The 26,430-nt window shown below is 44.8% G+C and overlaps 1 protein-coding gene across 5 annotated transcripts in view; it reads right to left on the bottom strand.

The window, feature by feature from the left end:
* The window catches only part of GRAMD1B (GRAM domain containing 1B), a 336,257-nt gene that overhangs the window by 300,607 nt on the left and 9,220 nt on the right, over nt 1–26,430 (bottom strand). The window lies entirely within an intron of this gene.

Here is a 26,430-nt window from a genome sequence, read left to right as displayed (position 1 = left end):
GGAGAATTTGCAGGCAAGCACTGTGGACTCTGAACCAGACGGTGTCAGCTTGGCTCTGACTCCCAGAGGAGAACTGCGCTCCGTGGGGACTTATTACAGAACGTGTCTCATTATGTCTTAAGAGGGTGCGTAAGCGCTGCTTTTCCAGATGTTGCTGGCCCGGTCCTTCTTCTATGGCAGTTCTGGGTGGACTTAAACCTTAGCTGATGAGCATGTTAACCATTTGCATAATACAGGGATTCCAGATACTATCCAGAAAAGGATTATCTAATGTCAGAAAGACATACACACAGAGGCCACAGAACACAATCCGTCCCTCGATTTGCCCAACATCACTCAGAGGTGAGAGAATATACTTCTAACTTTGGATCTATCAAAATGGATCCCACGCAAAACATCACATTTCAAAATAGCTCCTTTGTATGTGACTGGATTCTTGGCAACTGTTCAAAACATGATCAATCTAGCTGTCATCCTTGAAGCCAAAAATCTCACTTAGAACGTTGAAAATAATTTTGCCTAACATCTCCACTCAATGTAAAGAAGACCACATCCTCACAACTGGACCAAGAGATAACATCATGATAACGGCAGGGGGGCGAGGGGGGGGAGGAAGGTTGGCATTGTCAAGGATTTTGTTTTGCTTAGATCCACAATCAATGCTCATGTAAGCAATAGTCAAGAGATCAAAAGACTCATTGCACTGGGAAAATCTGCTGCACAAGATCACTATAGAGTACTGAAAAGCAAGGATCTTACTCTGAGGACTAAGATGTGTCTAACAGAAGCCAAGGTATTTTCCAAGGTTCATATGCAAGTGAAAGTTAGATATTGCATAAGGAAGGCTGGAGCATTTGAATTGTGGTGCTGGAGAAGAATATTGAAAGAATTACGGACTGCAAAAAGGGACAAACATCTGTCTCAGAAGAAGTAAAGTAGGACTGCTCCTTAGAGCCAAGGACGGCAACACTCCATCTTTCATACTTTGGACATGTTGTCAGGAGCACCCAGTGCCTGCAGCAGGAAATAGTGCCTGGGAACGTGGAGGGGCAGTGAAAGCGAGGGGCCCTCCATCGGATGGCTGGACCCAGTGGCTGCAGCAATGGACTCGGGCACAGGAACAGTCGTGAGGATGGCGCGGGACCAGGCAAAGATTGGTTCTATTGTGCACAGGGTTGGGAGGGGTCAGAACTGACTCAATGGCGCCTAACAACAACAACAACAACAACAACATCTCGACAGAAGGAGACTGTCACCTGGGTGAGTTAGTCAATGTGACCAATGAACTATACATTGAGCTGCGAACCTCAAGGACAGAGGGTCAAACCCACCAGTGGTTCAGCAGGAGAAAGATGAAGCTGCCAGCTCCTGTAAAGATGTAACTCTCAGAAATCCAAAGAGGAAGCTCTGCTCTGTCCTACAGGGTTGCCAAGAGTAGAACTGATGCAATGGCAGTGAGTTTTTGTTTTGTTTTTAACATCAAGAGGTACAGGAATGCTATGATGACTTCCTGAAGACCCTTCTAGCTCGGTCCAAAAAGATAAGTGACCGTGATTTGGAATACAATGCTTCTAACCAGGACACGCCCGTGCCAAAACAGGGAGGACTTCAATCGCCACTGCAAACCTGCTGTTTTCTCCAGAGGTTCGCTGAAGTCACCTGACAACCCAGCACTGCAGCTCCCAGTGCCCTTGTCACCACCAAGCCACAGGGAAAGCCAGGCGCTGCTGAAGCCCCTTATAAGACTGGGTCCCAGAGCTGCCCAGGGAAAGCTTGAGGAGAAGTGAGAGAGGCACAAACAAGCCCAACATAAATGAGCAGAGCTTGCTCATCTCACCCTCCTTTGAGAATCTCCTACCTCTGGCCAGGGGTTTCCATGGAAACCTCTTAAGTTCTATCTATAGGAATAGGAAAAAAATAAAAAATAAGAAGCATCGAAGATATATATGAATTAGCTTCAAGGAAGACAGGCAGAGAAGGAGGGAGAGGGGCCTCACGTGGGAAGGGACAGAGCTGATCATTCACATATCTAACACATAGAAGGGCCCTGTGGGAAAGCACACCTGGTCAGTGCAGCATCAGGAAGGAGGTGGTCGGACAGGCAGGTGTCACACCGTGGGAGCTTCAGGTGGGGCTGTACTAGTAGACGTAAGCAGCTCTGAGGATAACTGGGGACCAAGGGTCACCCTCCGGAGAGAATCTCAGTCAAAGGGCCCATGCAGAGGTTTCCGGACCAGGCAGTAGGCAGAGAACAGAACCGATGGGAACGTTCAAATTGAGCCATGCAGCTCCTTGTCTTTCGGGCCAACTGTAAAAGCCAATCAGCCCATCACCTGAATCTCCAGGTTTAAACAACTTGCAAAAGAAGTCTTAAAATATTAATACAATCTCGGGAAAGTCTATGGCATCTTTGTCTTGAAAAAGTGTAACACTGTGGCTCAGCAGAAAGAAAAGGACTGAACATGTGACCACCCGGGAGTACACATATTTGTTTCTGGCTCCTACCTAGGCCCACAGATTCTACTAAAGTATTTTTCTCCTAATGTTAGTTTCCGAGGAATCTTGAATGAATAGTGAGTATCTGAGTTCTAATTGTCATGCAAATTACTTTTAAAAAATAGTTCTTGAGGATCCGAAACCTCAAGGTCAGTGGTTCAAACCCAGCAGACACTCCACAGGGGCACAGTGGGCAAGGATGAGGCTGTCTACCCTCACGAAGGCTTACAGGCTCAGAAACCCAAAGGGGAAGTTCTACTCCGTCTTTTAGGAAACCACTCGATGGCAGTGTGAGAGAGTTTCTCCAAAGAAGGTTCAAAACGGTCACTAGCACATTGAAAAGACGCTCAACACAAGCAGTCATTAAAGAAATGCAAAACCAAACCAAAATGATATGCCACGCCACTCCCTCCACCCTCCTCAGGTGTCTGCAATGAAGTGTTGGTGCGGATGTTGAATAAAGCGCACAAACTGGAGCAACGATGGGCGACAAGACCACTGAGAATGAAGAAGTAAAGAACAAAATGTGACAAGAAGGAAGATAACCTGACTGACCATCGGACTACACACTGGAGGCTGCACCCCTGTAGGGGTGAACACCCACGACCACACCTATGCTACACCCACCGGACGTGTATGAAAATCCAGCTAAGAGCTCCGACCGAGGAGTAGGGCTTCTTGGCCGCTGCAATGGAGTGGATCTCTCTCTCTCTCTCTCTCTCTCTCTCTCTCTCTCTCTCTCTCATTTGCTTGCTCGCTTTTGCTGGTAAGTCTTGCCCATTTTCCTTGACTTGTTATTGATAATGTGTAAATGTCCATTGGAATGAATTGGTTAGAAGCCTATTTGGCTGAAAGTCTGTGTTATGCTAGCAAGAAAAAACCCTGGCCCAGTCACTGTGAGAAGTGTAGGGGCTGAGAGGTCGCTGCCCTGGAGTACAAGACGACTGATTCCTAAGCTCTGTCTTTGGAACTGCCTTAAGGTGCCCAGGACACGTGTGAAGACACCTCCTTCACTGCTGGGGAGAACATGTGGGGCTGCAAGCATGGAAAACAGTCTGGCAGTTTCTCAGGAGAGTTGGCGGAGCAATTTCATGCCCACCGAAATGAAAGCTGCTGGCGACACAAACACGTGTGTGGTCGTAGTCATAGGAGCACATAGGAGCACATGGCACCATTCCTATCAGCCCCCAAATGAAGACAAACCCAGGCCATCTAGCAGGGATTGGATAAATGAAATATAATACACGCACCACCCACCAGCAAGTTTGTTGTTCTGTGATGGCTTGTGTGCTGCTGCGATGTTGGCAGTTCCACCACCAGTATTTCAAGCCAGTGGGTTCGCCCACAGTGGCCGGGTTTTAGTGGAAGTTCCAGATTAAGAAGACGGCCTACTGATCTACTTCCCCAAATTGGCAAATGGGAAGCTTATCATCACAACACAGTATTGTCTGACTTGCGTGCTTTAATCAAGCGGAATTAATCACTAGAAGGGACATCACATCTGGTGAAGTAGCAGGCCAGTGACAGTAAGGGTGAGATGGCCTGGCCCAGCAGCTACAATGGACTTGAACATGCCAGTGACTGTGAGGATGATCAGAACCAGCCATGGTCTTGTTCTACTGTACAGGGAAGTCACAAGAGTCAGAAAGTCAATTTGATAATAACTGCCTGTCTGTCTATTCATATCCTTAGGATAGAATACTATTGGGAAATAAAAAGAAATTAAATTCTATTTACATGCTACAAACTTGGAGGAATCTTAAAAACATCCCAGGGCAACATGTAGAATTCCATTTATATAAAATGATCAGGCAAATCCTTTGAGAAAGAAAGTAGATAGGTGGTTGTCTGGGCTGGGTGGAGTAAGTAGAGAATGGCAGTTCGCAGGTTCAGGGCTTCTTTGGGGGAAAACAAAAATATTAGGAACCGAATCAATAGCACCTAACAACGAAAATGTTCTAAAAATTAATTCTGGTTATGAGTGTACAGCTCTGTGAGTATACTAAAAAATTTAAGCGGGTGAATTGTATGGTTTATGAATTGTAGCTTTAAAGCTGTTATTAAGAAAATTAGACCATCAAAGGGTATAACATACTGATCTTGCTTTTAATTTTAAAATTGATTTTTTATTCAGCATGATTTTTTGGTATTATTTTCACTTTTAAAAATAAAGTACATTAAAACATTATTCCGATGTTATTTCTTTGGGTTATTGGCTTTGGGGATTCACCTTCATTTATTCATTCATTTGGTTTGAGACAAGCCCTATGTCCTGGCTTAGGTTGGATTGGACAACAGAGACATGAGAGTTTTAAAATTCCTAGGGGATTTTGGTGTGTGGTTTCTCCCATCTTACTCAGTTTTGTTATCTGCTGTTCCCAAGCTGAATTATTGAGTACAGGCTTCACCATTAAATCTCTTGATGCAGATTTTCTGACACAAGTTTGCTGCTCCTTCAGGCACACTTCTCCTGTGTGTGTGTGGGGTGTGTGTGTGTGTGTGTGTTTGTGTGTGTGTGTGTGTGTGTGAAAGAGAAAGGAGAGAGAGAGAGGATGGTTATGGAGAATAGGAAAGAAAATGGGCAACATCCCAATTTTCAAAACATGAGAAGAAAAGAAAGCATACTCTACTAATAATAGGCCAGTGAACACAAAAGGGCTCACTAGCTGAATCCCCAAACTGTATTATTTCACAAGAAAGGTTTATCAACATTCAGAAAGCAAAATATTACCAATGTCAGTCAGTAAAGTTTCACTAAAACTGCAGAATGCCAAATGAGCCCACTGCCTATTTGGATAATCTACAGTAGACCAGGCATTGCTTGATGCAGTAGATCTGTAGAGCTGAGCAATGCATGTAACATTATTTTCACTGTATCATTGCAAACAGGTAAAGAAATGCAGGGAAAGTGACAGGAAATTGGGAGAGCATTAAGTAAAGGCCCCTGGTGGTTCTGTAGCATAAACCCTGGACTGCTACCCTGGTGGCACAGTGGGTTAATCAATGGGCTGATAACCATAGAGTCAGAAGGTCAAATCCACCAGCTGCTCCTCAGGAGAAAGATGTGGTTTCATACTCCCGTGAATATTTATAGCCCTGGGCACCCACACGGGCAGTTCTATCCTGTCCTACAGGGTTGTTGTGAGTCGGAATTGACTCGATGGCAGTGAATTGGGTTGGTTGCTACTGTAATTCTTACAATTTTTTTTGTACTTCAAGCTTAATATATGCCAATAAGGTAAAGTAGCTACAAAGAATCATAATTCACTTAGGCTACAAGCAAGTGCAAGGGACTGAAAGAAGCCTTCTCTGTTCTCTAAGGAGCGTCCTAGGAGTGCTGTGCTCAATCCGGGGGCTCCCACTTTTGCTGCGGCAGCAACTTGCTGAAGAGAAGACGATCAGTCTGGAGTGGACACTGAAAATTAGGACAGAATGTTTTGCACAGCAAGAGCTGAGGGTAGGGTACACAATACACAATAGTGAATCCTGAGGGGGACTTGATGGTGCTTTTTTAACATTTTAAAGGATTTTTTTTTTTAAGCATCACCACTATATAATTGGGGAAGGCAGGAATAGCGTTAGATGACAGAGGCTACTGGAGAGGAAAAATGTCAACTCAGCAAAAATAAGTGCTCCTTCTCCATAGCCAAAACTGTCCTGCAGTCAATGGCCTGTCTGTGGGTCCGGACCAGTCAACCAGGGCACAGTATAGCACCCATGAAACACACAATACTCCTCTGGGTCCATGAGGCTTCCTCACCCCCACTATCATGACCCCAGTCCTGCGTTTCACTGCAGACTAGACCAAGCATGCACAGAGGTACAGATAAGAGCTCACAATATACATGGAGTATAGGTCAGATAACCCCTCAGGTACAGAAATGGGAACAGTGATAGCAAGAGGGTAGGGAGAAGGTGGGGAGAGAAGCAGAGGAAGGGGGAACCAATCGCAATGATTGACACATAACCACACACCCCACCCCCAGGGGGATAAACAACAGAAACTGGGAAAAGGGAGACAGCAGTTGGTATAAGATATGAAAATAATAGTAATTTACTCGGCGTGAAAAAAAAAAAAAAAGCTCGGCGTGAAAAAAAATAATAATAATAATAGTAATTTATAATTTATCAAGGAGTCATGAGGGTGGGAGGTAGAGAGGGACAGAAAAAGAGGAGCTGATACCAAAGGCTCAAATAGAAAGTAAATGTTTAGACAAGAAAGATGGCAACATAGGTATATATGTTTGATAAAATTAATGTATGGGTTGTATAAGAGCTGTAAGAGCCACCAATAAAATGATCTCTAAATTTTTTTTAAAAGACCTGCCTTATGGCCTTGTGATCTGCCATCAACAAAAGCATTCAAGTGACAAACTATTGAAATGTTGCAGATGAGATTTAACACAATTATATGGGATTGGACTACATAACTCATTGAGTCCTTTCCAAGTTAGCCACATGTTAAAAAAAAAAGTTTGTTTTTTTAATTTAAGAGTATAGCACCTGGGTACTATAGATGTGAATGCAATATATCAGCATGAACCAGGAGAGAGGGCTGAGGGGCTGGCCGGCCCCAATCCCAACTACGTTGACAGCCGCCCTACACCCCAGAAGAATTTACTTCAGACGACAGCACTAAGCTACAGCTCAGGGACAGGGACATGTCTGATCAAAGCACACAAGAGCAAATGAAAGGGGAGGAGGAGAGAGTGGAGCACATCCTGGCCACCAAGCCTTGAGGACGATATCCCCACTTAGAGCAGCCAATCCACAGAGGACCATATGGCCGGCCCCACTATGAGACATGATGACCCTCACTGACCCATAGCCCTACAGGGGACAACAATGGAGACACAGTGTGGGAATTGTGCCCGATCTGACCCCACCACAGGGAGGCAAAACATTAATGAGTGTGCAACAGAACAACAAGGGGAGCAGATCAAAGTTGCCAGGGATTACCAAAAATAGACTGTGGGGTCAGGGCATGGCACCTGACTTACCAGAAAATGTTCCTAAAGGTCAACAAACAGACCTTGAACTAATCACAGGCTTTCCCTTTTTTTTTCTTCTATCATTGTTATTGTTTTGTTTTCTTTGGTTACATTACATTGCTGTCTTGTTTCTGTGCATATTATCTCTGCAGGTCTAGTTAGATAAGATACATTGGATAAACAATCTGGAGGAGAAAACAATAGGACTGATGGTTGGGGGGGCAAGGGAGAGGGGGAGGTGAGGGAAAGTAAGTGTTGTTTACAAACCCAGGGACAAGGAAACAAGTGATCCAAAAACAGTGGTGAGGAGGGTGTAAGAGGCCTGGTAGGGCTTGATCAAGGGCAATGTAACCAAAATAAGTTATTGATACCCAAATGAAGGCTGAGCATGATAGTGGGGCAAGAGGAAAGTAAAAGAAAATAGAGGAAAGAACTAGGAGACAAAGGGCATTTATGGAGGTCTAAATAAAGGCATGTACATATTTATATATATGATGGGGAAAGATCTATATGCATATATTTAGAGATTTAGTATTAAGGTAGCAGATAGACATTGGGCCTCCACTCAAGTACTCCCTCAATTCAAGAATACTTTGTTCTATTAAACTAGCATTCACGATACTCACCTTCCTGACTCGATCGCTGAAGACAAAGCGGGTGCATAAGCAAATGTGGTAAAGAAAGCTGATGCTGCACAGCTATCAAAAGACATAGCGTCTGGGGTCTTAAAGGTTTGAAGGTAAACAAACAGCCATCTAGCTGAGAAGCAACAAAGCCCACGTGAAGGAGACATACCAGCCAGTGTGACCACGAGGTGTCAAAGGGATCAGGTATCAGGCATTAACGAACAAAAATCATAACATTGTGAATGAGGGGGAGTGCAGACTGGGGACCCAAAGCCCATCTGTAGGCAACTGGCTATCCCTTATGGAAGGGTCGTGGGGAGGAGACAAGCCAGTCAGGGTGCAGCGTAGCAACGATGAAACATACAACTTTCCTCTCATTCTTAAATGCTTCCTCCCCCCACTATGATGATCCCAATTCTACCTTACAAATCTGGCTAGACCAGAGGATGTACAATGGTACAGATAGGAACTGGATACACAGGGAATCTGGGACAGATGATGCCTTCAGGACCAGTGCTGAGAGTAGCGATACCAGGAGGGTGGAGAGAAGGTGGGGTAGAAAGGGGGAACCAATTACAAGGATCTACATATAACCTCCTCCCTGGGGATGGACAACATAAAAGTGGGTGAAGAGAGATGTCGGACATTGTAAGATGTGACAAAATAATAATAATTTATAAATAATCAAGGGTTCTTGAGGGGATGGGGCACGGGTAGGAAGGGGAAAAATTGAGGAGCTGGTACCAAAGGCTCAAGTAGAAAGCAAATATTTTGAGGATGATGATAGCAACAAATGTATAAATGTGCTTGACACAATGGATGGATGGATGGATTGTGATAAGAGTTGTACCAGCCCCCAATAAAAGGATTTTTTTTTAAAGTATAGCACCTGGGTGGTGAGGGTTGAGTATAGCTGACATAATAAGACAAATGACACAAATGTTAATTCCATTAAAATATGGTACTCTGAATATTTTTTCCACTTAAGTGATGCTGAATATGAGTATTTGAAAGCATCATTTTTACTTATTCCATCCCTTCAATCCTCTAGCCTTCTTTATCTTCTTTTTAATCATAGAAACCATTATTAAACAAAAATATCAAAGGGTGAACCAATTTTTTATCAATATTTTGAAATCATTTGGGGGGGCTCATACAACTCTTATCACAATCCACACATCCATCCATTGTGTCAAGCACATTTGTAATTTGTTGCCATCATCATTCTCAAAATATTTGCTTTCTACTTGAGCTCTGGGTATCAGCTCCTCGTTTTCCCCTTCCCTCCCCGGCCCCTCCCTCATGAACCCTTGATAATTTGTAATTATTATTATTTTGCCATGTCTTTCACTGTCCGATGTCTCCCTTCACCATTTCTCTAGCCTTCTTTCTCCCTCTCTGTCTCTCTGTCCTCATGCCTTCTTCGCCGCATCTTGCCTCATCCGGCTTTAGGCCAACACAGCACAAAGTTTCTTAGTCTTCTCATAAAACCACTGCCTAGACTAGGGCACATGAAAAGTCTCAAACAGAAAGAGAGGGAGAAAAGATGGCAGCAAAGTGACACACTGTGTCTGACAGAGTTTGATGTTAAATCACTAACTCCTGAGTTCCCGGGAACTCATGCAGATGTTCATTGAGCTGCCTTGGCTGATCTCACACCTCAGAAGTGTCTACATAGGCTTTCTCTATAACACTCGGTGCTGGAAAAACATCCAGTTTTCAGTTTTCCTTGCTTCACTGGTGAAGTTCCAAAGGGCAGACAACGGCAGCTTTGCTATCCACTCTATCTGCAGGACACTCCCTGGAGAGTGATGAAATGCATGTAGTAATTTTCCTTTCCCTTTCACCATATAGCTGGATTAGAGTATCTTGACTATAGTCCTGCTCACCTCGTAGGGAGTAGAGAGCTAGTAGGGACACCAGGAAATCCCTAATGGACTCCCTCCACTGACAGCGAAATACTCTGAGGCTAGGTTAATGAGATACCTGCCCATGGACATTCATTTTGAAGTAATCAAGCAGAGCTTGTGAACAAAGCCAATTCTTCTACTTTCAAGGAACCTCATAAGTGTAAAATGCATAGGGGTTTTGTTTGTTTTTTAACACTTTTATTGGGGGCTCTTACATCTCTCATCACACTCCATACATTCATCCAGTGTGTCAAGCACATTTGCCCATATGCTGCCATCATCATTTTCAAAACATTCTCTTCCTACTTGAGGCCCTGATATCAGCTCCCCATTTCTTCCCCCTCCATCCCCCACCTGCCCTCCCTCAGGAACCCTTGATAAGTTATAGATTATTTTTCCCATATATTACATTATCCTCCATCACCCCTCACCCATTTTTCCATTATTCGTTCCCCTGGGAAGGGATTCAAGTTCGATCCTTGTGATCGATTCTTCCTTTCTCCCCCCACCTTCCCCTGATCCTCCTGGTATCTGGTTGTTTTTGTTTTTAATGCCCAGCTTTGAGAATCAGACACACTAAGATCCAATGCCAAGCCTTCCTCTTCTTAAATCATTCCATAATCTTGGGCAAGTTAACAGTGTCTCCAAGCGTCAGCATTTTCCAAATTAAATTGGAATGATAATGGAAAGGGCAGTGCCTTCAACTACTTCACTGGCAGAGTAAAGGCTCAGGAAACGGTGGCTTTGGTCGCTATGGCAGGAACCCTAATGGCGTTGGGCTGCTAACCTCGAGGTTAGGCAGCTCGAAACCACCAGCAACCCCATGGGAGAAAGAGGAGGCTTTCTATTCCAGCAAAGAAGGACAGTCTTGGGAACCCACAAGGACAGTTCTGCCCGGGCCTGTAGGGTCCCTGTGAGTCAGGATGGACCCGACCGCAGTGAGTCTGGTTTGGGTTTCTACACTACTACCAAGTCCAGAGCCCTTTCCATGACCACGCAGAAGCCCTTGGCTTTGTGTCTGCAGAGGAAGGGCCTCGGGCGACCCTTGAACAGTACAGGTTTGAATTGCACAGGTTCCCTCGTACACATTTTTTTTCTTGTTGCTATTGCAGGAGCTCAAGTGTAGTAAGTAGCCACTTAAAGTGCCATGTGACCCTAATCATCTTCCCATGAGCGTTCGAGATGCTAAAACACATCAAGTGCATTTTAAGTGGATACTCACAGAACCTGATCTCACACCAGTAGCAGCAGAGGCAAGAATTCCTGAATAAGTGGGTCCTCGAAGTTCACGGTTCTCAGCAGCTCCTTCCTCTGAAGTGGAGAGCTGAGTCCTTCTTCGTTGTCTGTTCTTAGTCTGGAAGCTCTGCTGAAACGTGTTCGCTTTGCGTAAACCTGCTGGCATTTAAAATACCAACGACATAGCTTCCAGCATCACAGAAACATACAAGCATCACAGTATGACAAACTGACTGAACAGTTGCAACAGCACATTGACAGGGAGCTGCCAGAAGTTCAGGCTGGATTCAGAAGAGGACATGGAGCAAGGGCTACCATTGCTGATGTCAGATGGATCTTGACTCAAAGCAGAGAATATCAAAAGATGTTTACTTGTATTTCGACTGTGCAAAGCACTGGACTGTGTGGACCACAATAAACTGTGCATGACCTTGAGGATAAAGGGAGTTTCAGAACACAGCCTTGTGCTCATTCAGAACTTGCACATGGATCACGAAGCAGAGGCAGTTGAGGAGCAGACCACGGGAATACTGCTGCATGGTTTAAAAGCAGGGAAAGTGTGCATCAGGGTTGCATCCGCTCGTGGCGCTTGTTCTGTCTTGTATGCTGAGCAACTCCGTAGAGAAACCGGATTGTCTGAAGAAGAGTGCAGCATCGGGATTGGAGGAAGGCTGACGAACAACCTGCAATGTGCAGATGACTGAACCCTGCTTGATGAACATAAGGAGGGCCTGAAGCACTTGCTGGTGAAGACCAATATGATCAAAATAGATCAGAAGATCAATCTGAATTAGAACTAAACATAAGGAAGACCAAAATCCTCACAACTGGACCAACAGGTGACATCCTGATAAAAGGAGAAAAGGGTGAAGTTGTCAGCACTTTATCTGACTTGGGTCTACAATCAATGCTCATGGGAGCAGTAGTCAAGAGATCAAAAGATTTATTTCATTAGGTAAATCTGCTGCACAAAGTCTCTTTAGAGAATTGAAGAACAAGGATGTTACTTTGAGGACTAAGGTGCACCTGACCCAAGCCATGGTATCCTCTGTTGCATCATATGCATGGGAAAGTTGCACACTGAATAAGGAAAACTGTACAAAAATATATGCATTTGGATGGTGGAGCTGGAGAAGAATATTGAAAGTGCCATGGACTGCTGAAAGACAAACCAAACTGTCTTAGAAGAAGTGAGGTCAGAGTGCTCCTTAGAGGCAAGGATGGCAAGACTTCATCTTTCATACTTTGGACATATTGTCAAGACAAACCAGTCCCTGGAGAAGAACATCATGTTTGGTAAAGTGGAGGGATGGTGAAAACGAGGAAGGCCCTTGACCAGATGGACGGACACAGTGGCGGCATCAATGGGCTCAGGCACAGGAACGGTTGTGAGGCTGGTGCAGGGCTGTGCAGCATTTCCTTCCATTGTGCACAGGGTCACTATGGGTCACAGGTGACTTGATGGCACTGGGCAATAATAACAACAAAATTGAAACCCATGCTGTTCTGGGGTCAACTGTAAAACACTCAGCTATGCAACTGCGAGAAAAGCCAGTGTCCCTCGCCCCCTCATTGTGCTAGGGTCAGCTGCATGTCCATGCTGGCGAGAAAGCGGAAGAAGTATCTGTTACATGCTAAGTATGTTTCCATACCCCAAAACAGAGGCACCACATCTGAACAAGAGACCAAACAATGGCCTTCCACACAGGTGTCACTTTCAGCTGAGCGTGTGGTAATGGGTGGCAATCCATGCTCCCTTCCGATCTTTGGGAGTCTTTTGTATTTTTTACCATCTAAACTTTCTTCTCAGGTTCCCGCTTCAGGCTTTCCATATTGTTGTTGTTGTGGGTGCCATCGAGTCAGCTCAGACTCACAGCAACCTATGCACAACAGAAGGAGACGCTGGCCAGTCCTGTCCCATCCTCACAATTGTTCTTATATGTGAACCCACTGAGACAGCCACAGTGTCAGTCCATCTCACCAAGGGCCTTCCTCGTTTAGCTGCCCTGCACTTTCCTCCAGGATTGCTCTCCCAACACCCTGGTCAACGTACAGTGAGACTGTCTCACCATCATTGCATCTAAGGAGTGTTGTAGCTGCACTTCTTCCGAGACAAATTTCTTTGTTCTTTGTACTTTCAATAATCTTTGTCGGTACCACAATTCAGATGCATCATTCTTCAGGGAGCCGCTGGGAATGCGGAACGCATTCTCTTCCAGGTGTACTGGATGGTATGTGAGGGCAGAGGGCAGGGAGCAAACCCCGTTCAGAGCTTTGTCATCCAAGGAGCTTAATACAAGTGAGGGACAGAGGGAGAGAGCATGAGGCTGATTAGCCCTTTCCTTCCCTTGCGTCATGCTTTTCTCTTCACGTGTTCTTTGATGTTCCTCAAACCTGGCTCCGGTCTCCTGTGCATATCATCACTACTGAGATGTCACTCACTTGAGGCATCTCCCCATACACTGCCCTCTCGGCTCTACCCCGGACATCTACTCAAAATGGAAGGTAGTGCCTGGGCTCACGTGAGTGACATCAATTCTGGAATGGCTTTGGCAGACTTCGTCTTGGATTGGCCTGACAGGATCAACTAGTGTGGGCTACACACACGGTAAGGAGACACTCCTCGGGGTCAATCAGCCTGAAGGACGTGACCTCATCCCGTCTTCCCGCACCTGTTTATCAGACGCTCTGAGCCATTCACGCAGAGCGCAGGTGAGGGCAGGATTGGTGGAAGGGAGGTGTCGGTGTGTTTATCAAAGTAGACACCGTGTTCTTTTAGAGACATTCTTGGATATGACTCAACCACAGAGGAGGGACGGGAGGAAGAAGGAGCCTGTGGGATGTACGTGGGATGTCATGAAATCTTTGTGGGTGTTAAGACCTGCAGAACAGAGCTGGAAGACAAATTCCACACCCGTAAACATTAGTTAGCTGGCAGTCCTGAGCTTCCAGACAATTATAAAATGAGGCAACTACATAAATCACAGAGTGCGCGGGAAGGGCCAACCAGGCAGAGCCCTGTGGGAGGAGGGAGTTCAAATTCCTCCACTTCACTCATCCAAAAAAGTTTCTTCCTGGAACAGCCACCGATAAAAGGACAAGATTTGGACAAAGAGACACTGAAAGAGCAAATCATCACCATGGGTATGGCTGCACTTTAGATGGTTCTCCTTGAGAAAGACCATAGGTCGCCTAGAATGACCTTTAGTTCACTCTCACACACCAGAATTTTCTATGCTTCTCAAACTCTTCCTTCCACAAAAAGGAATTTCTGCTTGTCTATTGTTAGGTGCCATTCAGTTGTATCTGACTCAGAGTGACCCTATGTACAACAGAAGGAAATACTGCCCGATCCGGTGCCCTCAGCATGACTGTTCTTGTGCTTGAGGTCAATGCAGCTTGTCTGTATCAGGACTTGGACGTTACGCCTTGCTGAAGAGTGTACCTGAACACCATCCCTGAGCATTATTTAAACAGAGAATCCTGAAAACAATGTTTAATTAACAACTACAAAAACAGTGTTCTAATAGTGACTGTGCATGAATATTCATTTACACAACATTTTATGAACCCTTAGTAAATAAAGCTAGATGCAAAACTGCATGGACCTGATTACTGGGGCGGGCGGGCCGAGGGGGGCGGGGCAGGGAGCAAGATTTCGAGCTGACAGCATAGATGGATTGTGAGTAATTACTGTCCATTTATTTTAAGCATATTTGTAATGCTGCCATGTTGCTTTGGATTTTTTTTCCCCAAAAAATTCATAAGTGAATCGAAGAGATTGGTCCACCAAAGCTATTATCTCTTTTCTTTTCTTAAAAAAATCATTTTATTAGGGGCTCATACAACTCATCACAATCCATACAAACATCAATTGTGTAAACCACATTTGTACATTCGTTGCCCTCATCATTCTCAAAACATTTGCTCTCCACCCAAGCCCCTGGCATCAGGTCCTCATTTTTCCCCTCCCTCCCCACTTCCCCCTCCCTCATGAACCCTTGATAATTTATAAATTGTTATTTTGTCATATCTTGCTCTGTCCCACATCTCCCTTCACCCACTTTTCTGGCATGCTAGGCAGAGAGGAAGTAGAAAGCAGGACCCTTTCAACAAGTGTGGGAGGACAAAGGGGGTGATGCTCATCAAACACTGATTCTCAACAGGGTCACATGAGGCAGGCCACGCAGACAAATCTGTAGAGCAATAGTGGAAAGATACACTGGTAACATCTGACTTCGAAACACTAAGCCCAGTTCATAGGTGGTCGGTGGCCCAGGGTTGACAACATGTACCAAGCTCCTAATTTCTCTTACACTATTTGTCAATTGTTCTAGATATCAAATAATCGGTTTGAGGATTGTCCAAGTAATTACGCTTCTACCGTGACCTCTTTAACTCTATTCTACATAATCTCCACGCAGTGCCTAGCATAACTCTTGGCACAGAATAAATAACCACTGAAGCCTAGTGAGGATGCAAAGAGGTAAAGGAGGCAAAGTCAGCTCCGTGGCAGGAAGTTGGCTTGTGTCCATTTTCAACAACCAACCTGGAAGATGGAGTCGTTTTCTACGCCCCTTATTCAACATGGAGGCACCCACACCACACCCAATGCAATGGCTCCTGGAGTCACCTGCTCTTCCTCTGGCTTTGTCTCTGTTAAAAGCTGAAGGTCTGCTTTTTGAGGAGCCTTTTGCCAGCTCTGTTCCCTGATAGGAGATACCATCTCCAAGCCTCTGATGGATACACTCTAACTCAAAACTCAATTCAAATATCCTTTGTCCTCTCCCTCCTTTATTAATGAAACTTCAAAGAATAGATATTCTGCCTCTGCCACATCCCCTTCTCCTCCCCTTGACCATAAACAGGATGCCTGAGCCAAAATACCCTCTTGTGACTAGAGTTCCACTATGGTGATAAAAGGAAAAATGGTGAGCAGGCTGCAATGGAAACGCAAACCAAACTTAAGATCTGATTGCATCTTCCAGCATCTAAAACCTCGCCAGAGTCACCTTTCCCTGAACTTCTTGTTGCATGAAAAAGACCCACCCCTCTTGGTCTGAGGTCCGATGAGTTGAGTTTCTGGTAAATTGAAGTGAAGGACATTCCTAATTGAATTACTCCTTGGATCAATCATTTACAACCAGAATAGATCTTTACATAAATATACGAGTATGATATTAGCCTCCTCAAATACCTCAATAGTTCTCCATTGGCCTAACAACACACTCCAAGATATTAGCATGGTATATAAGGTTCTTTTTCTTTAAAAAATTATAATTTTACTGGGAGCTCTTACAGATATTATAGCTACCCATAATTCAGTTAGATAAAGCAAAATTATCCAATTGTTACCACCATCAATTCAAAACATTTTCTTTCTCCTTGAGCTCTTTGATATCAGCACCCCTTTATGCCTTCCCTCCCGCACCCTAGCCCCCAGGAATCCTTTATATATATATTTAGGGTTGGTTTTTGTGTTGTTGTTTTTTTGCCGTATCTCACACCATCCAATGTATCTGTTCACCTACAATTCTGTTATTCATTCGCCTCATGTGAGGTTCTACAGTCATCACTGCTATCTGCTCCCCCTCCCCCTCTTTTTCCCCCTTCCCAGACCCTCAGGGTCATGACCCCATTACTGTTTCTGAAGGGTTATCTATCTTAGCTTTCATGCATTGAGTGCTCTTATACAAACGAACACACACAGGTCTAACAACATCAATGAGGTAAAACAAAGACCTAAGGGGAGGAAATGTTCAAGAACTAGAGGATGTGTTTCAGCAGTGCTACACTGCACCATGGATTATCATTCCTTCCGTGTGGCCCTTCTATGAGGGACTGTCCAATTATCTTACAGGTCAGTTCTGGGTCTCCACTTTGTCCATGCTCCTTCCGTCATTCTGGTTGCTTGTTTTTGAACTTCTGATACCTATTCCTGTCAATACCTCTTGATCACACAGGCTGGTGTGCTTCTTCCATGTGGGCTTTGTTGCATCTCTGTCAGATGGCCTCTTGTTTAACTCCAAACCTTTAATAGCCAGGCACCACGAGCTTTCTTCATCACATTTGCTTATGTACCCATTTATCTTCAGCAATTGATTGTTTGGGGAAGGTGAGTATCATACAGTGCCACATTATGAGAACAAACCATTTTTGTACTGAGGTAAGATTTAAATAGAGGCCCACAGTCCATGTGCTTCCTTGTTGTATTTACATATATATACATAGACAAATACACCTATCTGTATATATTTACATATATACATAACTATACTAATTCCTATATATGTAATTTTTACTTTCTTCTTCCTTCCTTTTTCTTTTTCTCCTGCCCCACTATCATTTTTACCCATCATTCACTCTCAGTAATTCCTCTCATACATTTCAACTTATCAAACATGACCACTATCCTCACCATCAACTTGAGAACACTTGCTATTCCCCTGTCCCTGTGCCTGGTGTTATTGGCTCACCACTCATTCCCCATCCCCTCCTTCCCTCTCATGCACCCACCCCTGTCCCAACCATTGGTCCTGTCACTGTCTCCTTGGGATTGCTTGTCCTGGCTATCTTATATAGACACCAACATAAACAAAAGCTTCCTAAACATCTTACCTAGTGCACCTGCCTAAGCTCATTTATTTCCATCTCTCTAACTTTATACTCCAGTTGTTCCTACATGGTGTGTGCATGTGTGTACGTGTGTGTGTGTATATATATACCCCCTCTCTCTGGCTCCTGTAACTTTCCTTATGTTGTTTCCTCTGCTCTTCCCACCTTTCATGGATTGCTTCTGCTTACCCTTTGTGTTAGTCTAGGTAAACTAGGGAAATAAATCCACAGAAACTCATATGTATAAGAGAGAGTTTTATATAAAAGGGTAAGTGTACATTAAGAAAGCATCCCAACCCAGTGCTGTCCAAGCCCATAAGTCCAACATTAGTCCATATGAATGACACCAATCTACAAAGTCCTCAATCTCACAAAACACATGCAATGATGCCGACTGCAGGAGGAAAACCGAATCAGTGAGCGTGTAAGCATCTCAGCACTGGCAGTGGTCTCCACACGGCTGCTCCAGCAGCCAGGACTGCAGCAGGGGGTAGGTCCATGTGGCTTCTCCTCAGGGATGTCTTGCAGGAAGGAAGTGAGCCTTGCCAGCTGAAGCAGGGATCTGGCTAAGGCAGCTGCACCCTGGTCCGACCATCAGAAAGCAAGAGACCCAAGAACTAGAAAGGCGAGGCTCACCAAGCCATTTAGCCCTCAGCTCTTCAATTAACCCACATGTGTTTATCAGCCAGGTTGGCACAATAACCCGTAACTATCTCATCCTTCAAAAATAAAAACACTCAAATACTACCTCCACCAGGAAGCTTTTCCCCATACTCCCAATTAGGGATGAGTGTCCCTGTTGGCATTCAATAACACCTGGATGTAATCTTTGCACTGATCATGGCAGGGATTCTGACAGTATCCCTAAGTGACTTGCCCTCTAAGAGCAAACATCTGTCATTAAGGACTGTACCTGTACTTTATTCTTCTTTGACACCCCAGTATGTAACACAGCCCTTGGTACACAGTAGCGGCCAGGTAGGCAAATGTTTAAATGAACTGGGTTTCAGAAACTGAAGTATGAATAGTCATGCATATATATGTATATATACATACGTGTATATTTTGAGGGGATAAATCTTGCATCAAATATGCATTTACTTTTTTTAACCAGAAAAGACATCTCTAAAGAAAAGCTGCCAGAGATATAGCTATGAAGGTCTGTAAAATGTTGCAGATGCTCTCCAGAGTCACTCACCGCCCACTGGCAGAAGGTCTGAAGGATGAAACGGAAATCCAGTTCCAGGACCAGGGGCCCTGGGGGAGGGGGAGATACACGATGGGAGGGGATGGGTTAAGGTATGAGCTCACTCACTCTGCTTTTAATAATTCTACACATCCAACTACGATTAGACTATGAAGCTTTAAAATCCCAGTTGAAAGGAAGGGTTTCCTGTGACAGCTTCTGCTCCCAGTATCTTTCCTCTTCAGTCTGTAATTTTCATATTCAAATATGTATTTATTTGGGGCCATTTTGAAAGAAAAAAATATGTGGACAATTCTGCAACCCTGCTGTTATTATCTGTAGTCTTCTCTTTGCCCACTGAACTTTTAAAGTGAGCTGTTTATACTACTGCTAGATTCTCAGTGGTGAGTAAATGGCTCAGCTGCTAATCAGAAGTTTTGAGATTTGAATCCATCCAGAGAAGAAAAGCTGGGAAATCAGCCACTGACAACTCCGCAGGGACCTGCTCTCCTGTGCCTCACATGGAGGCACCCCGAGGAAGGATCTAGCGACAACTTAGCTCTCAGACTGCTGGAACCGGCAAGAGCCCCAATGGTGCACGGTCAAGTGAGCAGTTACCAACCTGAAGGCCGGTGTCAGAACCTGCAGCTGCCCCACAGGAGAAAGATGTGGCAGCCTGCTGCTATAGACCGTTACGACCTTGCAACCTCTGGGCCAGTTCTACTCTAGTCTATAGGGCAGAATTGACTCGCAGGCAGTGGGCAGGGTTACCCTCTTCTCTCCATTTACTTCTTCATTCAAGCGATAGGATTATTATTTCCACTGCACTATTGAAATGCATTCTCCAAATCCCTGAGACCAACTATCAAATTGAAACGTCTTCTAATGGTGTGTAATCTTGTGTTCTCTTTTCTGCATCTGAAACCCATGACCTCCTTCCCTCAGTGCTTTCTTTCAAACTTTCTCATTGTGAGCTCTGACATTTTAAGAGACATTCCTTTGTGCCCCGTCCTTTAAACGTGGGCATTCTCCATACGAATCGATGGGTGTGTTCGCGGAGAAAGGCCCACTTCTACTGTGAAATCTAGAAAAACTGGAAAGGGAATGTGACAGTGGTCACAATTTTAGACATCCGTCCAAGGTTTTGAGGTCCATCTATAGCAACCAGACTAATTATTGTGACCATCAAATCTACAAGACAATGTTCTACATCCTGAACTTGATATTGACTAAGGCTCATCTACCTTCCAACCTTGTTCTTCTCCCATAGAAAACCTCCATGTAGCGAGCACTTGGTAATATCTGTGGACCACACAGATGAGGATACAAATCTCTCACTCTCGGGCTACCTTACCATCTTCCTCAGCCCCAGCAGGCCACACCCCTCGACAATCTCAGGTGCCTGGTCAGCGCGGACCCTTTGAGTTTGTCCTCCTCACCTCACGCATGAAAGCTTTTCCTGCTCATTCTGCGCCTACGTCAATCTTGCCGGCCAGCCGACCAGGCCCGTGTGAGGCTGACTTCTCCAGGACCTCCTCGTAAGTAATATCTGTTGTGTTTCACACATTGGGGACTAACCACATCTTCTTTTGTACGGTTAACTATTTTTTAATGGCTTCTTCCCCACAAACATTATAAGTTACTTGTAAATGGGAGATGTATTTTGCTTCTAAGAAGCTCCAACTCCATAAGCATACATATTAAGTAGAAGAACAGGGTAATAAATAGTTCATACTTGATTGCTTCATTTCCTATAACATAGTTGTGCTGGAAGCTAATGATCTGAAGTCAACTTAGAATCTCAGATCTGCATACTATTAGAGTAACCCAAGGAAGTAATTTAGGTCCCCAGGTCTTGATTTCCTCATCTGTCAAACTGGGAAACTAACAGTACCGATTGATGGTGGTGGTTTCCGTGTTAGGTGAAATCAGGAGTAAAAACTTGAACAATAGATTATTAGTGATAATGACGATGAAGATGGTTTTTTTTTCAAGTACTTTTATTGGGGGCTCTTACATCTCTTATCTCAATCCATACATTCATCCAGTGTGTCAAACCACATTTGCACAGATGCCGCCATCATCGTTTTCAATGTATTCTTTTTGCACTTGAGCCCCTAATATCAGCTCCCCATTTCTTCCTCTTCCCTTCCCATCTACCCTCGCTCACGAACCTGGGATCAGTTATAGATTATTATTTCCATATCTTACATTGTCCTCCATCACCCCTCACCCACTTTTCCATTACTTGTCCCCTTGGGAGGGGTTCTAGATTCATCCTTGTGATCAATTCCCCTTCTACCCGCCCTCCACCCCCTAATTCTCCTGGTATCTCTCCTGTCCTTGTTGGCCCTGAGGGGTTTATCTATCCTGGATTCCCTGTGTTGCAGGCTCTTATCTGTAGCAGTGTGAATGTTCTGGTCTAATCCGATTTGTAAGGTAGAATTGAGGTCATGATAGTGGGGTGAAGGAAGCAGCAAAGAATGAGAGGAAAGTTGTATGTTTCATCGGTGTTATACTGCACCCTGACTAGCTCATCTCTTTCCTGTGACCCCTCTGCAAGGGATGTCCAATTGTCTACAGATGGGCATTGGGTCTCCACTCCATGCCCCCCCCCCACCCCATCCACCTCGGGTATGGTTTTATTCCCTCATGATCACACAGGTTGGTGTGTTTCTTCCATGTGGGCTTTGTTGCTTCTGAGCTAGATAGCCACTTGTTTATCTTCAAGCCTTTAAGACCCCAGATATATCTTTTGATAGCTAGGTACCATCAGGTTTCTTCACCACATTTGCTTATGCACCCATTTTGTCTTCAGTGATTGTGTCGGGAAGGTGAGCATCACAGAATGCTGGATTGTTAGTACAAAGTGTTCTTGTGTTAGGGAGTACTTGAGTCAAGGCTCAATGTCTGAAGATAGTTATTTTTAATGCAGATTGACCTAGGCCGATGTCAAGGTGCAATGAGTATCTTGTACTGAAAATATGTGGAAGAATATCTGCTCTATGGGACATTGACAAAAGTAATATCACCTAAACTGCGGGAACATTCATATATCATTCATTCTTGGGAATGTTTCTCCTGCATCCCCCAAGAACCCAGCAGGGGATCTGAGCCTCTGAGCCCTCTATGTGGTGACTGAGTATGGAAGCAGAGGGGCACTGCTCCTTTGCATGATTTCACCAACGGCCACCAGGAGGCTGCTGGACCCACCAGGAGGCTGCTATCGGAATAAAGCCTGGAGGTTGTGATGCTGTGGGGTCAGTGTGTCTCAAGGATGCAAGATTGTTTTTTACTTATCCTTCCTGTATTAGATGTGAGTGATGCTCCTCTCCGGCTTTTATCCCAAAATAGCAAACCTGTGGTAAGAATCCTCGATACATAATGATGCGTATGTTGGAGCAACAGCGTCTGAAGCTCGGGAGTGCGGCTTCAGTTAAAAGTTCAATGGAGACCGTGGTTTATCGTGAGCGAGGCACGGGCTTAGGGAAAGTAGAGCAATGTGTCTTTTGCATGACCATTTCCTGTCTCCAAGATTCAACAACAAACTGGCCTGCCTTGGAAAATGTGACACCATTTCACTGGAGCAGGGGGGAACTGGGCAGACAAACACCATGTTATTGAATGGGTTATTTAAGAGCAGACAGAAACAATAACACAGACAACAGAGAGATGATCCAGACTACAAACACATCATTTAAAACATTTTGGAAGCAGTTTATAACATCTGAACAGACCAGGAAAATAGTCAAAGCGTAGATACTGCTCACATATTAAAACACAGCATCTCACATCTCTTCATGGCTAGTGGCTCTGTGTCTATAGCACAGTAAAGCTACTAACATACATGGCTGATAACTGATGTTTTGCCCAGATGGATTCTCCCTGGGAAAAGTAAAGTTAGCGAAGTATTCAACAAATAGGAAATGATTCTTCAAAGTGGCCATAAGTTCCTGAGAAGGGAGCCTGGATGATCTCCTGGGGGGCTCCAACATGGAATTTCATCGCTCGTGTTCCAGGAAGACAGAGGGGGAGACTGGAACACGGTCGAGGAGGATTTCTGTTACTTTCTTGAGAGCAGTTTGAATGGTTCCCATACATTTCCATGGTCAAAAATGCTCTTTTTTTGGACAGTTCCTTAGTTCTTACCGTGTTTTCTCATTTCCCAGTATTCCTTTCCAGGGAGGTAACAAAAAGGTCAGGATCAGGCACATTTGCATAGTGCTACCTCATGCAGCAATAGGCATCTAACCTCCCAAGTGGCCCACTATGTCCAGAGCAAAGATTGGGGGGATTTCCACTTCTTCTAAAGGGGAAGCTGGAGGATCGAGGATCGTGAGAACCTATACCATGTTATCTACAATCCATCCCCACCTGCCAACCGTCTGGCTACAAGGCCAAATGAACTCCTTCTCTGCTCTGCATAGTTCCTACCTCTCTGGAGTACACTCACTGCCACCAAGTCCGTGCCAACTCATAACCACCCTAGAGGACAGGGTAGAACTGCCCCTGTGGGTTTGCAAGATTGACACTGTTTACAGGAGTAGAAGCCTCATCTTTCTCCTACAGAGTAGTAGGTGGTTTTGAACTGCTCACAATGCAGAACACAGCCCAACTTGTGACCCCTACACCACCAGGACTCCCGTGTAGTAAAAAAAGGCCAAAATGTTTCAGAGAGGATCCACTCTCAATTATCCACACTAAACTCTATTATCAGAAGGGGAGAGATACAATCAGAAGATTCCTTTTCCTTTAGTATGAATATGCAAATGATTTTTAAGTGAGTGGCAGTAATATAGAATTTGCCTGCTCGTGTTATTCTCATTAAGCACATGCCAGTCAGACAACAAAGGGAAGAGGTCAGATTCAGGGGCTCAGGATGGAGAATTGACAGTGAAGCTAAGTAGGAAAACTTGGAAGGCAATGGAGTGATTCACTAGAAGAATTTTTGGCTTCCATGTGAGAGACCTGGTTCTATTGCTGGTCAGTGCCCAACAACCTCTCTGTCAGGGGAGGCTGATGAACTGCGAAGATGCTGAGCAGGTTTCAGCAGAGCTTCCAGACTCGGGTGGATGAGAAGGAAAGGCCTGGCACTTGCCTTCTGACAGTGCGCCCGTGGACACGCTGTAGGGCGCAATGGATTTCATGTGTTGTGCTGTGGGTCAGAGGCCATTGTGACTGCAGTCCAGAACACAGGACCAGTTCCAAGCTGAGATCAGTCAAGATCTATGGATCACAGTACTTCAAATGCTCAGGTACCTAGGAATGTCGATCAGCCCCACCCTCAGTAACGAGAGGATGGGCTTCTGTCTAGAACACTGCAGAGAGAGGTGATCTAGTCCCAAGTGTGTCAGCAGCCTTATGATCTTGGATACACGACTTCCCTTTACCAGACCTCAAAAAGGTTACATGAAATGATTCAAGGCTCCGAAATGATCAGACACATATAACACAAAGCCATACAAGGAAGGTCCCATAGAGTTGATCCTGGTTCATAACAACCCTATGGGGCAGAGTAGAACTGCCCAATAAGGTTTTGAGACTACAAATTGAACAGGAGCAGATAGCTTCATCTTCCTCCTGCACGGTGGTTGGTGGGACTGAACTGCTGAGCTTGCTGTTAGCAGTCCAACCCTTAATCCACTATGCCACCAGCATTCCTCACAGAAAGTAACCAAACCAAACCCAATGTCACTGAGTCAATTCCAACTCATTCCAAGTCTATGCAGAGTTTCTGAGACTACACCTTCAGGGAAGCAGACAGCCTCAGCTTTCTCTCTGGGAGCAGTTGGTGCATTTGAACCACTGACCTTGCACTTAGCAGGTCAATTCTTATCTCACAGGACCGCCTGGCTCTTTACAGAAAGCAACAGAGATTCTAATTTCTAACATTTCTTATCCAGAGTTCACCAATCCTGGGTAATTACATTTAGTCCCCCAGGTGTAATAACAGTGGGAGACCTGAGAACCACCAGTAAGAAAAGCTAGCCAACTGATAAAGGATATTTTAAATCCAGCTTCAGTGCTCTGGGATCAATGGGAACAAATCAACAGGCAGAAAAAACACAACCCAGCCTCTGCTTCCTGATTTCTATAGTTCTTTCTGGATGGCACCCATTGTTCACAGACTCGTGTGTTCTTTTGGTGTTTGCATGTGAAACAAAGACAGCTTCAACAACCCAGGGAGCAACTGTGAGTTGCAGAGGCAGCCCAAGGTGGATGAAGAGGACAGACACTAAGGGTACACAAACCTTAGGAAACCCCAAAGAACAAGTCCAAACTCCAGCAGTCTCCTCTGGGGTGTCCCCTGAGTGACAGAAGGGTCTTTTGTCGGTCGCAGCAGGCCCATCAAGGACATGGCTTCTGGTGACTACACTTCTCGGCTGCCTGTGGCTGAGCGGTGAATCGCCTCTCAGAATAGGCAGGTTGGATGAAAACGGAAATCATTATGCTCCCTAGCTGGAGCGGAGGTGTGGAGAATGGCCTAGAAAATTCACTTTATGAACCGAAAATTTTACCAAGTAAGAGTTCAGAACTGTTCTCTGAAAAGGAACAATTTATTTGAACGCATTTGAACATAATATAATATTTTTAAATGATCAAATAGAATTGTTTAAAAGTATTAATTTGGTGTAGACCTTCAAAAGTCCCACGCAAACAGCTTTCAGTCGCATGTTTTAGGAACTCTTGAAAACACCTGTTAATCAGTATCCTGCACATGAACATAAGGCTTAAGCATGAGATTATGTAGCAAACAGACCATGAGAAGTCACTGAGCACAGGATCCTGTTCTCAGAGAGGCTCAAAAGGAACTCGTCCCCAGGGGATGGGGATTATCAGTGAACATATTTCACAGCCTTTCTGGGTCTCAAAAGACTGCTGCATCCTTTGCTTCCGTAATAACAATTGTCTTAAGGTAGGTGGTCACTGACTGCTGAAAGATACCTTTTACCGGATGGCACCTTTATAGTCTCTGAGATGTGGCAAGATCTGCTTGGACTGCAAGATCTGCACGACCCCAGGTCGGCAGCAGACGGCGCCACAGATAAAGTAACAGGTGAAAACAGATGTTCAGGTTTGAAGAAAGCAGCAAGGAGTGAACACAAGACCCCAGATGCTAACTGCCATACATTCCTCACCACACCTTTACAAACCCGTGTCCCCTGCTGCTGAGCACGACTTCCCTCGCCTGTTGGCCTGGGTCACGGAACCCCCTAATAAAGCTCTCCCTTGTCCTGTCAGTTATGTCCGTCCGTCTCCCTGTACCTCAGCTTCACCGTGACAATCTCAACTTCAGTCCTTTGAAACCTCTTATTCTGGTCCTCCTTGAAGCCTGATCTACATTTGTCATGCACACAGGAAACTCTTCC

Source organism: Tenrec ecaudatus, chromosome 4, assembly GCF_050624435.1.
Source record: "Tenrec ecaudatus isolate mTenEca1 chromosome 4, mTenEca1.hap1, whole genome shotgun sequence".
In the NCBI taxonomy this organism is placed as follows: domain Eukaryota; kingdom Metazoa; phylum Chordata; class Mammalia; order Afrosoricida; family Tenrecidae; genus Tenrec; species Tenrec ecaudatus.
Note: the sequence above shows the minus strand (reverse complement) of the source record. Positions and strands in the feature narration are given on the sequence as shown.